At 33.8% G+C, this 12,743-nt stretch overlaps 1 long non-coding RNA gene across 1 annotated transcript; it reads left to right on the forward strand.

Annotated features, from left to right (window-relative positions):
* The first annotated feature begins 8,808 nt into the window (after positions 1–8,808).
* LOC149562323 (uncharacterized) lies at positions 8,809–9,720 on the forward strand. Its single transcript, XR_016364258.1, has 2 exons — positions 8,809–9,115; positions 9,318–9,720. It is a non-coding gene; the product is annotated as an uncharacterized LOC149562323 (long non-coding RNA).
* The last annotated feature ends 3,023 nt before the right edge of the window (positions 9,721–12,743 follow it).

Raw genomic sequence — 12,743 nt, forward strand, 5'->3', positions numbered from 1 at the left:
TATCATAGCAAAACACATACTAAATCAATTAAAGGGTTATAATCACGAAATTACATCATTTGATGCATTCAGAGGGTACTTAACTCAGATACTTGTCCTAATTATCAATTAGGACAATTGGCTAAAGGGTTTAGGATTTGGACTTAAGAGTTTATCTCCCCTCTCTTACCATTGAGATAATGCGATAGGGTACGCTCATCCTGGCAATTTAGGGAAGTCGATACCCAGTACCTGCAACCTGCATAAAATCCACACATGTACAGACACAATATTCTTAGCTAAATAGACAATGGCAGGAAGTGGTGCATTGTGTAGATCCCGACTAGCAAGTGACTACGACTCCCTTCCTTAACCACATCAGAAACACCATACATAAATAAAACAAACATGCACACCATACACATGCAGTATGGGGTAAGTATCCATAAGAAAGCACATGTGATAATAAACCATCTAACTAATCATCATCGATAACTGAAAACACTAAATAATCATCATACATGCATGAAATACAGAGTACCAAGTAATCTCATTATATAATAAACTGAATGTAAAACAATATCTGATAATCTAAATGTGATGCTACTAAACATCAAGTATAAAACTAGCCTAAAAGAGTTTGGCAATTTAAACAAAATGTGAACTAGGGGCAGGCACTACAAAGTACTTTCCAAATAAAAATAAATGTTGTTAAGTATATCTATACTCTCACTGACCTACCCATAAAAAGGTTTGGGATTCATAATGAGATATTGACACAAATATGTAGAGTGCATTTATGAACACAATGATAAATATAGTATCATCTATAGTATTTACATGGTATGGTAGAAAGTAATATCATACATTTGCAAGGAGAAAACTTTAATGCATGTGTTTTGTCATATATAGAGCTAAATTACCTCGTACGACTAAAAAGTCTCGCTTAATTGAATTTGCAATTACAATGATTAATGATGGGAACCTACAATTGCAACCACACCTCGAAGTAGTAGACATTGTTGAGTTGAGTCCAAATCGCAAGGCAACACCTCGATAAAGAATGGACCTCTTCGATGGAGTTTTCAAACAAAGAGCAACCATTCCAAAGAAGTATAATGATTATGTTGGCTCTGGGGAAATTGTAAAGGGTCTATAGTGTTACTTAAAGGGTACAATTACCCTAATATTTGTAAATCTAGGTATGCAATTCTAAAAAGCCAACCTTATTTTTTAATCCATTCCTTTTTTGGTATGTTACAATTTATATTTTACCTAGACTTAATGTGCTCGTGTAGGTGGAATTTTGTTTCCGAAATAGACATCACTTGTTTGAATCATGCTATTATTGGTGAACCCATCTACATATGCAAGGAACAAGGCTTGGAATTACAAGCACGAGACTTGCGTTTTGGATCGGCAGGTGTACTTGAAAAAAATGATGTTTCACAACTACCTTCCCAAAAATTGGTGCTTGGGGTGTCATCTCCGTTAAAGAATAAAGAAATCAACCCTACTATTACTCCAATTAAAAACTTGAACCCATATCAAACAAGGTGGCTAATAAAGGGTCATATTACATCCAAAAAAGAGATTCACGCATTCAAGACCCAAAATGGAGAAGGTAAAGTCTTCTCCTTTCATATTATAGATTGTGAGAAACTTGAGGTATGTATCAATTGCTTAATAAGTTGTAAAGACAAAAAATAAGTTGTACAATAAACTTAATAGCCAACTTGAAATTTGTTTGGAAGACAACTCGAGGGTTTCACTCTTAGATGATGACTTGTTAATTCCAAAACATCAATTTTCATTCACCCCTGTTGATCAAATTTTGCACGTGACCAATAATTTCCTTGTTGATGTTATCAACATAGTTGTTTGTGTGGATCTGTGTACCACAATAAGGAGGTTCAATGAGACAGAAGTTCTTAGGAGAAGTGTCCAATTGATGGATATTTCTTCATGTACTATAAATGTAACTTTATGGGGACTAACCACTCAGAAAGAGGGGACACACCTACAAGAAATGTACCATTTACATAATGTATTTGTTCTTGTAATTAAAATTGGAAAAGACATGGAATACAATGGAAAGGTCATAAGCACTTTGGCTAGTACTCAACTCTTCATAGATCTAGACATAGAGGAGGCAAAACAACTCAAGTTATGGTTTGTCGATAATGGGAAGGATATGTTACCATCATCAACACAAGCTATAGATGTGCCCCTAAAAATTCCAAGGAAAACAATTATTGAGATTGAGGGAGAAACTATGAATGTCTCCCAACCTTTTCTTTACATTGTAAAGGCAACAATTCAATTCATTAAAAGTAATTCGGTTTACTATCCATCTTGCCCCCTTCGCTTGAATGGAAAACAATGTAAGCAAAATTTTATTAGAAATGCTAATGAAACATGGACTTGTGCAAAATGCAAAGACACATTCGCAGATTGTATTTATAGGTACATACTTCAGGTAAAGCTAGCAGATCATATAGGCACACTCTGGGCTATTGCTTTTGATGAACCTACAACCTACCTTCTGGGTATGTCAACTCATGAACTATACATGCTCTAGCTCAGTCAAGATGAAAATATTGATGCAGATACAATAATTCAACAAAGATGTTTGAAACAATTCTTCTTCACTATCTCAGTTCTATATGACTCAAGTGCTGGTCAAGGTCGTTTGAAGTCGACAATCACCAAAGTTGACTCTCTAAATCTTGAAGAAGAAAATGCTTCCTTGATCGATAAAATCAATGTTGTCAAAGGCAAGAGTGTTTAAATGTATTTATATTGCTTCTTCTCAGTTCCTCTTCACTATCTCAATTCTATATGACTCAAGTGATGCTAAAGGTTGTTTGAAGACTACAATCGCCAAAGTTGACACTCTAAATCTTGTAGAAGAAAATGTTTTCTTGATCAATACAATCGATGTTTTTGAAGGCAAACATGCTTAAATATATTTGTATTGCTTCTTCTCTCATAATACACATATATAAGTGTACTCCCAACATTGATGTTATGTGTCAACATATTAAAATTTACAATATATTTGGTGGATAAAAATGTTTATGGATTTATTTAGTACTCCCAACATTCATTTATGCTTTTGTTTTTGTCTCATTGACTAAGTGCTCATGAATGGCTACTTAGGCAATAATATTTTTCAAAGTTAGCAAGTTTTTTGTGTCCTTGGCCAATGAAAATATTTGGTGGTCGATTTTAAATGTTTATGATTGTATCTAGTTCATTCCAATGAGGATCTTTAGCAACAACTAAATTATTTATGATATACTTTTCATGACTTAAATATTTGGTGTTTGAATCTAAAAATGGTGCTTCTAGTACTTTGCGAGATCCATTCTTTACACTACATATTTGAATATGTGAGTATTTTTTTGTTTAACAATAATATTATGTGCATCTTATTTCATGCACCATTCTGAATATGATATTTATTGTGAAGTGTTTAATGTAGTTTGCAGAAGATCGACTCTACCTCTCGAAATTATGAAACATTGCTATCATCAAATGAAAATAAAAAGTACCAACGTCGCAAAAGGGATCGTGAGTACTATGCTCGACACAAAGAAGAAATCAATATTTGTCATCATATGCAATGCAAACAAAAAAAGAAAACATGTGGCATAGATATAAGGACGATTACTCACATACCAACTATTAATTCAAGCAATCTCATGCCCCAAAGTGATGTAGACTTTGCAATAGCTTCAAAAAACTTTCGCACTAGGATAGATGCATTGGCAAAAACACAAAAATGCAGAGTGTGCAATGAATGTTACCCTAGCATGCACACCTCTTCAACAATTAATGTCATAATTTGCAGTAGATTTTCTCATGAAAAGGGGAGACATCACTTTGCATCAAATAATATGGACCCAGGAAAACAACTAGATGAGTTAAAAAATCTAACCCAAGTTGAAGAGATGCTCATTGCACGTGTAAATCCGATAGTGCAAGTAACCCATGCTCGTGGTGGACAATACACATATTACGGTCATACGATTAGCTTCCCACAAGACATTAGATCAATAGCAAAGTACCTCCCACATAGAATTTCAAATTTGGATGTCTTAATAGTTCACAAACTCCAGACCCATGGAATGTACTATGATTGCTATGTAAGTAAAGCTCGAGTTTGGGCTACACTAAAATATAAGATCAAATATGACCCATAATATAAGGATGTTCTAATTTCTAATGAGTGTCTATAGGAACTCCCAGATACAAGTATAGACATTTCAAGCTTGCTTCATACTATTGATGTAGACAATGAACATGATCTCTCAACTGAATTTGAACATCCATGTGGTGAGGATGAAAATGAAAGTGACATGACATACACATCATATTTTGTGGCTAACTTACCAAATAGATGACATGAGATAGATATCACCAAAGAAACAATGAAAATGATGCTCTTATTCATTGGCTAGAGCTTGATCCCTCTCCAGTAAATGAATATAATACTGAAGGACTACTCGATATGGCTTTCCCCACACTTTTACCAAATGGTGTTGCATTACCAATGCAACCTCGCTATTGACAATTTAAGATGCACAAATATGTGTTGTACTTAATGAGATATCATGATAGTAGATTTGGGAGCCACCCAAGGTTTTGCTATTTTGTACTCAATCTAATGATGCGACATCAAACTCAAGGCCTCTCTTCTGTGTTTGTGAAGGAAAATCTAGAGGACTTCGTCCCAACCACCATTGAAAACCTTTGATTACACATACAATAGATGCCCAACACTCAATTTGCTCAAGAATTGATGCACTTTGGATCTTCCTTGAGGGGAACTCATACGTATTGGAGTAAACATCATGGTGAACTTACAAATATGATCAACTAGATAGGAACCCCTATTCTTTTCTTCACGTTTAGTGTTGCAGATACTAAATGGCCTGAATTACAACGACTTTTTCCAGATGGCCTTCCATCGATGCTTCAGACCAACAAAGAATGCACAAACAATGTTATCAATAACCCACATACGACTTCTCTATTCTTGCATGAAAGGTTCACAATATTCCATGAAGAAGTAATAGAGAAACTCTTTTGTGTGACAGATTATTGGTATAGGTATGAATGGAAACATCAAGGATCAAGACATATACATGGATTCATCTAGATTCCAAGTGCACTTGACATGGAGAAGCTTGACTGGAATAACCATGCAGAGGTAGAATGAGTGAGATTGTTCTTTGACAAATATGTGAGTGCATGGAATCCCCGCACTCTGTCTTGTAGATGCAACACACAACATCGATTATTGCAAGAGGATCCTTGTCTGTTGGAAATAAATACTATCTTCCCTAGAGATATGTGTGTTGACTATGAGGAATTGATCAACCACGTTCAAAAACACACACAATGTACTGAATCAACGTGCTTATGAAAATGAGGTACTATTTTAGAGTGTCGCTACAAAGCCCCTTGGTTAGAAAGTGTTAATTCATCCTTGGCTTGTGATGAGTCTAGAAAAAAAACCTATGCTCCAACTCAGAATGATGATAGGTTGAATATGCACAACCCAAATATGATTTCAATATGGAGGGCCAATATGGATTGCCAACCAATTGTATCAAAGATACTTGTTCTTAAATATATAGCAAAATACGCATCAAAGGCAGAGAGGAAATCAGAGAGTTGTATTGATATACTAACGTGCATATGCAAGCAACAAGTGGGTGAAGACCATGTACTATTAGCATATCATAGACTTCTATCTGAGATAATTGCAGATCGTGATATTGGTGGACACGAGACATGCCATATGCTACAAAAGTTACCACTTCTTGTTAGTAGTTGCTCTTTTATAACACTGAATGTTGGACGTAAAGTTTTGCATCAGATTAGCAAAAAACTAGGTGATAATATAGTACTAGTGAGTTATTTACACTCCTACATAGAATGACCCGCTGGCATGGAACTAATGTCATTGATCAAAACTGCTAGATCATTCTCATTTTCAACTACTCACAAAGGGTGCAAGTGGATGGTTAGGAAACAAAAGGAAAATTTCAATGTTTTTCCTCGTTTCTATAGTACCCCTGATGAGGAATCTGAACAATTCAAGTTGTTTTGTTGGAGTGAGCTACTTTTGTACAAACATTATTGCAACATCACTGTAGATATTGGTCTCACTAAAGATGTGATTGTTGCAAATTGGAAATGATTAAAATTAAATAACTACCATGTCTGGCATGTGGACCGCTTGATAGTTACAAAAGATGACCATGAAGATGATTCCAATGATACAAGTGAGGTGGATCCACTAAAGACAAGTGACCTAGATGAATGGGAGATGTTATCACAGACTAGAGTTGGTGGTGGTGAGAACTTGAATGCCCTTGAAATGTTAGGAAGACGTGGCTATGATAATATCAACAATTGGGGCGAATGTTCTATACCTCCCCATTTGTACAATACTGCAGAACATTTCATAAGTACAAACAAGACATCCGAGAGAGATGAACACTCCATATTACAAGAGCATGCTCCACTATATCCATTATCTTCCAAACAAGAACTAGCACTTACCATTATTAAAGAGCATTATAATGATATTTCCTCCAAGCAACCCTCTATATGATCATACAAGGAACGGTGGGCACATGCAAATCATACTTGATAAATTACATCAAACATGCACTTTGGCTTTTAGCATCTAAAATTAATAGCCCACTCCTTATTGTTGCACCTACAGGAGTTGCGGTATTCAACATAATGCCTCAACCTTACATGCTACCCTTAGAATACCAATAAGAGAAATGTACCCATTGCATGGACAATCACTACTAGTCTTTCAAGAAGAGATGAGATATGTGAAATACCTCCTTATTGATGAATTTAGCTTTGTAGGGCCAAAGTTTCTTTTGAAAATAGATAGTAGATTGTGTGAGGCTTTCCCCCATCAACAGGAACAATGCTTTGGTGGCACATCTATAATTATTGTTGGTGACTTAGTGCAATTACCCCCTGTCATGGATAAACCAATTTATGCATCGCACTCAAATGCCAAATACCTTTGGGATAAATTTACAAATGTCATCACATTGATAACCATATTTCACCAACAAGGTGACACTCAAGCTCAAATCGAATTTTGTCACATGTTGTACAATATGCAAAATGCAAATCTAATTGAGAAAGATTGGGAATTACTCATGCAACGTACAAATAAAATGATATCTGCTTTTGAATGAAGATCATTTGATCAGTCAATGCATCTTTACTCTACAAACAATTTAGTCAAGACACACAACCGATAAATGCTTAAATTACTCAATCTTCCTGTTGCACCTAGTATTGTTGTTAAAATACATTTATAGCCAAACCTTGATAGTGATATCGATTGACTTCCAAAAGAACTATTGCTATGTAAAGGCCAAAGAACAATGTTAATGAGAAACCTTTGGATTCGAATGGGCCTTGTAAATGGATCGCTTGGAGAGGTGGTAGATATTGTGTATACACCAGGATGTAAGCCCCTTGACCTACCCTTATATGTGGTTGTCCAATTTGATAATTATACCGGCCCACCTTGGGACCAAAATGCCCCAAAAAGTCTACCTATAACCTTGGGTGATTATAGACAAATCCCACTCTCTATGTCATGGGCACTTACCATACATAAATCCCAAGGATTAACACTTCAAAGGGAAACAATTGATATTGGTACAACATAATGACAGAGTTTGACTTTTACAGCTATATCAAGAGTTAAATCACTCGACAACCTACGTATAGAGCCATCATTTTCTTTTGATTGATATTCAAGAATGAAAGATAATCCATATACCATTATCAAAAAAAAGGAAGAGTCACGATTGCAACAACTCTCCCTATAGAGTGGATAGGTAACAAATATATTACTTTCCTCTAATTTATATGACTATGTTTGTGCTTACATCATCAATTCTGAAATTGGCTAAATTTATGCATTTCAATCTCATCGTATGCTAATGTATATAATTTTTGTGTTATAGGTACGGTGCATAAAAAAAACCCCTTTTGGTGATCTGTTGAAATTTACTTATATATGGATACTTGCATGTATCCAATATGATCTATAAGTTGTCTTGTTTAGTATATCTCTATTGTATCTAACGTGTAATACAATCTCCACTTCTAATTTGTTAATGTATGATGCAATTGAATAATAAATATGTCGTCTTTGTAGAGAAACTATTGGTATCATTCTTCGTCTACACAACTTAAATTACATATATGTTACTTGTATCCCGCATGGCTTTCAATGGGTCCATATTTGTGGAGGCTCCAAGATTGTGTGCTTTCAAATATTGTAGATTATTAATGGTTTTAATTTTTAAATGGTGTACTTCAAAATTTTATATGCCCATGTACATTCTCAAAGATGTGATCCTTAGGTGATGTACACATAGTATCATTCATCATAAATTTTAAATAATAATAAATAAATTAAAATAATTGTATTCAAATATGTTTTGATTTGTAAGATATTAAAAAAATGGTCGTCAACATGCAAAGTTTGAAATAAAGTTATTGATTCCTTTCATGAATTGTTTTTTGATTGTCAAAATAACAACTTTCAACCTAGCAATTTTTGTTGTTTATATTCCTTTACCATTTTATTATATGTATGGCACAAACTAGACGTAGTCACGTATCTTACATGTAAACTACTACCTTTTCTCACTATCAGCGTATCTCTTGCTAGTTATTAAATTAATAAAACTGTCTTCTCAAAACCCTATTCATGCCTTTCGGACACCACCTATAATAGGGAAATGATTCTCTTAAATTGTAATGATTGAATTGAAATTATCTGTCATTTCCTCTTTCTCCATGCTCAAAGCCGATTGTCAAACTGATCCGATCCGGGACCACAAAAATAATAAAGCCTGTGCAAAACGAGAGAAAGAATGGCGTCCATTAGTTAATTCAAAGAGTTTTTCTGGTACAAATAGCGTGCCTGCCATCTTCATCGGCCCCACGCTTACAACAATGAAACCGCGAGCACCGTACCGTAACAGGCACGCACTCATTTACGCAGAATAATCAAGATGCTCACTCTTTAACCTCAACTGCGCAGAATATCTGGATATTTTATCAGGTCAGTGTACTGAGATGGAATCAAAATCAACTTTGCTTTGCAATGCTTTTTTCATTTTTGCTTTACAAATTCTTTTTCTTTGCATTTGTTTTCGAACTTCTGTACTTCGAGTAGGCCAGGGTTTGTTTTTGAATGGCGAAAAGCCCCTGATTAGACAAATATTTCGCATTTATTAACTACAACAACAGAAAATTCAAATCAGAAGTTTTGCGGTTTTCAAAATAATTGCGAAATGCAAAATATTTGTCAAATCAAGAGAATTGCATCAGCTAGTTAGCGGAATCGGCGGTGACGCCGGGCTCGGTGTTACGGCCGTCTGTGTCGAAACCCTAGGGCACGGAGATTCAAGCAATTCGTGCTTAGTTCTTTATTGTTTTAAAGATACTGTTTAGCTAATTATTGCCGCTGCCATTACTCAAAGAAACCCTAATAAATGAGCGGTGCAGACTCCAATGGGGCGGAGGTACCGTGCGAGGCTCGTAGTTGATTTTGGTGAAGTAGCAATTTGTCATCTAGTGCGAGAATATTTGTCTTCTTTTCCAGATTTGGACTCATTTTACTCTCTTTTTTCTTTAATAATAAAAAATATGTTGATTTGATTTTTATTAACCATTTTTACCAATCAATTAAAAATTGATTGGAAAAAAAGCATGGGGAATGAACCAATTTTCTTAAACCGTCATGGTTTCTACAATGATACCAGAATCCAATAACGTGATATTGTTTACATACGATTATATAAACAACATGAAGTGCAATAAATTTATAACGCTTATTTAAAGTTAAATAAAATAGAATAAGATCTATAATGCTTATTTAGAGTTAAGTAGAACATAATAAGATTTGTAATGTTTATTTAAATGTAAGTTGAATAAAAAAGTTATAAGTATAAAGATGGCTAAATTGGTATTTTGAAAGTATATTAGACTTGCATTTTGTTTGGATTTTATTTCTATTTAGTGTTACATATGGTAGCAATACATTTCAAGATATCAATACACATTGTACACTTTGTAATAATGGACGAGAACAAAAAATATCATTATGTATAGAGGTGTTCAGTGCCATCAAATTTGTGGAGGGTATTACTTCCTCTTTATAAGAAATCACAATTGTGAGAAATCTTATTCATCATGGGGATTAATAATGTTTACTTTTATTCATTAGAGAGATTACACAGAGTTCTCATTCTTTCCCTCTTTTTTTGATCCACCTCTTTAGAGTCTAAATGTTGCTCCCATAAGAGGTCATGCAAGGTTGACAAAAGAACCAACAATCCCTACTACTTTAAAGGCTCATATATTTCCCATAATAAGCTTGGCATGAAATATTTTAACAAGATTTTGACACTTAAAATGTTTCTAGATTCAATTGCGTTGATGCAAAAAATAGTAACACAATTGAATCCAGAAACATTCTAAGTATTCTATAGATTGTGGAAATCTGCTCTCTAAGATTATGGCATACAAAGAGTAGTAGAGCCCCCACCTTGAATCAATAGAGATAGGAATTTGTTTCGATACAAAGAGGGCTTTAATATACTTTGAAAATTTCCTCAAAACGATAAAAGTTGCCCTTGATTCACTCAATTATCGTACAACTCTTTTTCTTAATGTTAAATTTAGAAGTCCTTTTCTCAACCTCAATATCAAAGACACAAGAAAGTTTATTAAGATTTTTAATTTAGACAAATATATGCAAGTTATACTTAACTCCTTTCTTATACTTGTTAAATTAGATATACAAACATTAACATCAAAGCTCCCTTCTTTCAAATTTATGCAAGTTATACTTAACTCCTTTCTTATACTTGATGTGATAGTAAATTGTAAACCACACTTGAGCTTTGATGTTTGAATTCTTAAAGAGAAGTGAAAAATGTGAATGAAAAGAGTTAAGTATATATATATTTAACAAGTATAGGAAAGGAGTTAAGTAAAACTTCCATACACACATGCGCGCACGCGTGCACACACACACACACAACTCTTTAATTTCACATTTTCACTTCTCTTTAAGAATTCAAATATCAAAGCTCAAGTGTGGTTTATAATTTACTATCACATCAAGGATAATGTACAAATGCACCGAGTTAATTGCAATAATGAAAACCACCTTAAATAATGCTTTATAGACAGTTGTTCATCTCTATTTTAAAGATATCTTTCAACTTGCAATCTTCTTTGCATCATTTCATAAGTGCTTAAGATTTATTACATAGACAACATTTTATTTTCATATTTTCGTTATAGTAAAATAACTGCTATGGACAACATCCTTTGAGGTCATCATCTGGAGGACCCCATCTCTAAAGCTAAGAGGCCAAACTCACTAGCATAAAAGTCCAACAACAATCTCGAGCTTAGAGGATGGAAAATCTATGGGGGCCTGATATAGAAACACTAGGAAGAAAAGATCCATAGTCTATGAGTAGCCTAAGCCAATGAGAATATGAATTTATGAGTAACATACTTATAAATTGGGTTTGTTAAAGGGATCACAAGCACTCCTAACTTAGTGAGGGTCTAACACAATTGGTTCTTAAGCTCTTCCTAAGCCTCTTCTCAACATCATTTAACATATCTTCTACCTACATGAACTCCAAACTTCACCTCCACAACCACTAACACTTCATCTAACCTCTTGTATGCCCATGAACCTCCTACACATTCACCGAGGTGGACCCAATTGACATCAACATTATTTTCCCACCAAGTAAAGGTTATACACCTTTATGCCAACATTAATAGTGCAATCTTTTGACCTTTACCACATAAGGTGATTCCCCATTTTATTTTCATAAAATAATTGTTCAATAAGCTAAAATAAAATAATAATAGTAACAATTAATTAATAAATTAGCAAACAACTAGATGTCTCCTCCCACCTAGTCCCAAGACATCAACTTGCACTTGGCAGTTACTAGTCTCAACTTACTACTCAATAAAAGATTACATAAATATTATTGCATTAATAGTACTTTATTTTCTAAATTAAAATATTATAAAATAAAAATGAAACATGATTATTTTAATATCTTCATAAAATTATTGAATAAATATGCGTTGATAATCATTGTATATTGATATAATTATAATCCACATTATATTTCCATTTTTAAATAAATATGTTTGAATGTGGTATCGAAAAGCACCCCCGCAAAGTGGCAAACAAGTACATCATATAAAAAAGGTTCTTTAGTGCCTAATAAAAAAAAAATACTTTCAATGCTTGAGAATTATTTTAGTGATAATTTTTTAAAAGCCAAATGCATAGTCTTAGTAATCTTTGACTCTTCCCTTGAATATCTATCTCATGGGGGGAACTCATTGGATTCATAATATTGCTTACCTCACTCTCCCTAACTTCATTGCCATTGTTTTTTCTTATATGATACGGTTAAATGCTAACCTTGTTTTTTTAACACATGCTCCTATTACACTTCCATATTTACATTAAATCTTTTTATTGATTATCATGTGTGTATATCCAATATCTCATGTTTAGTAACTAGCACATCATATCATTATGTCATTTCGTCATTAATTTGAGGTCAAATAAATACAAATATAAGCTTATGAAGGTTATACTTCCATTTAAATTATTTCAAGAAGAAAAAAGTGAAAAT

This window comes from Cupressus sempervirens, chromosome 4 (assembly GCF_028749045.1).
Source record: "Cupressus sempervirens isolate cs-2001-9-10 chromosome 4, ASM2874904v1, whole genome shotgun sequence".
Taxonomy (NCBI): Eukaryota; Viridiplantae; Streptophyta; class Pinopsida; order Cupressales; family Cupressaceae; genus Cupressus; species Cupressus sempervirens.